Here is a 2,270-nt window from a genome sequence, read left to right on the forward strand (position 1 = left end):
GCTCTGATAAATTTGTCATTTATACAAATTACATGCATAAATGAATAACATTAATTTATGGACAATAATATTTTTATGTGTAAAATGGAAGATATCAGAAAAAAAGGCAACACATCTTACTTGCTTTTATAAATTATAGTGCATATATTCGCCTGTGAAGGTGAGAAGTGATGACAGTAGAACAGGGCTTTCTAATCACTTGTGGTAGCTTTCCTTGTGTTCTTTGGTCAGACTCAAAGGTGGAAATGAGAGACCAGTTGCAGGTATCCAAAACCACTTCCAAGATGATGCCCACACCAGTTATCCTATTGAAAGAGGGATGGTAATGACAGCTTCTACAGTCTTCAGCTAGTGAGTGACATCAGAGCCTGCCAAGTGATTGCTGAGGATGGAAGAACCATGCAGGGTTGCCATGGCATGGAAAAACTTATTGTGGATGGCTGAGGCATAGCAACAAATTCTAATGATGGGGCCACAATTCTGAAACTCCTCAATATTGTCCATTCTGCAGCAAAGATTTTGTGGACATAGCTAAATCACAAGATGCTGAAGTTGGAGATGGCACCGCCTCAATGACCCTGCTGGATTCAGAGTTTATGAAGCAGGTGAAGCCTTACATGGAGGAAGGTTTACATCCTCAGACCATCGTCTGAGATTTCTGCACAGCCACCCAGTTGGTTGTTAACACAATCAAAGAGATAGCTGTGACTGTGAAGAAGCAATATAAAGTATAACAGAAGAGGATGCTAGAGAAGTATGCAGTGATGACCCTGAGCTCCAAGCTGATCTCCCAGCAGAAGGCCTTCTTTGCCAAGATGGTGTTTGATGTTGTGGTGCTGCTTGACGAACTGATGCAGCCTAAAATGATTGGCATTAAGAAGGTGCAGGGGGAAGTCCTAGAGGAATCTCAGCTGGTGGCTCGAGTTGTATTCAAGAAGACTCTCTCCTGTGCTGGGTTTAAAATGCAGCCTAAGAAGTATAAGAACCCAAACATTGCCCTCTTGACAGTTGAGCTTGAGCTGAAAGCAGAAAATGATAATGCTGAAATTAGAGTCCACACAGTGGAAGATTATCAGGCAATTGTTGGTGCCAAATGGAACATTTTCTATTACAAGTTAGAGAAGATCCGTCTGTCTGGAGCCAAAGTTATCTTGTCTAACTCCTTATTGGGGATGGGGTCACCCAGTACTTTGCTGATAGGGACAAGTTCTGTGCTGGCAATGTGCCTGAAGAGGATCTGAAGAGGATGATGAAGGCTTGTAGAGGCTCTATCCAGATCAGTGTGAATGCTCTGCTTCTACATGTGCTGGGCTGCTGTGTGGTGTTTGAAGAGATCCAAATTGAAGAAGAGAGGTACAATTTCTTCACTGCCTACCCTAAAGACAAGACATGTACCATCGTCTTCTGTGGTAGCACTGAGCAGTTTGTCCATGATGTCATCATGATTGTGAGAAGGGCCATCAAGAATAACTCTGTGGTGGCTGGTTGTGAAGCCATCGAAATGGAGCTTTCCAAATACCTACAGGATTACTCATGAACCATTCCTGGGAAATAGCAGCTGTTGATTGGGGCATATGCAAAGGCCCTGGAGATTATTCCATGACAGTTATGTGACAATGCTGGGTTTGATGGGACAAAAGAACTCAATAAGCTGCTGGCTCAGCATGCACAGGGGGCATGTGGTATAGGTTGGACATCATCAAAGAGGACATTACAGACAACTTCCAGGTGTTCGTGTGGGAGCCATCCATGGTGCACATCAATGCTCTGAGAGCAGCTTTTGAGGCCTTATTGTGTCCATTGATGAGGCAATCAAAAACCCCTGCTCTAATGTGGATACTCCAGCTCCAGCAGTTAGCCAGTGAAGAACCCAGGGCAGTCTGTAAACCTCCTTGTGAGGTGAATGGGGATGGGTGAGAAAATGGCTGTGTTCTCACTGAAGGTTATTTAAATAAAACTAAAGGTTATTTGGTCAGAAAACAAACAAACAAACAAAAATAGGTTGAGATGGAGTAGAAGGTTCATACTGTAGTTAAAATATGAATTATATCCAAAAGGTTAGCAAATATGAAGATTAATTCACATACAGCAGTACTCATAGTTTTTACTTCATAGAAAGTAAACAGATCCAGAGGTATCTGATTCATTTATAAAATCCATAGGTTTTGTACTCCCTCCTTTTCTGCTTGGGTATCCCCACTTACAGAATTATAGCTTTCTGTGACCTTGCCTGAAAATGCACTGAGCAAAGCTTAAGTCCTCAAAGATAA

The 2,270-nt window shown here is 42.3% G+C and overlaps 1 pseudogene; it reads left to right on the forward strand.

The window, feature by feature from the left end:
- The first annotated feature begins 284 nt into the window (after positions 1-284).
- LOC110333003 lies at positions 285-1,865 on the forward strand (annotated as a pseudogene).
- The last annotated feature ends 405 nt before the right edge of the window (positions 1,866-2,270 follow it).

Source organism: Mus pahari, chromosome 15 (assembly GCF_900095145.1).
Source record: "Mus pahari chromosome 15, PAHARI_EIJ_v1.1, whole genome shotgun sequence".
Classification (NCBI taxonomy): Eukaryota; Metazoa; Chordata; class Mammalia; order Rodentia; family Muridae; genus Mus; species Mus pahari.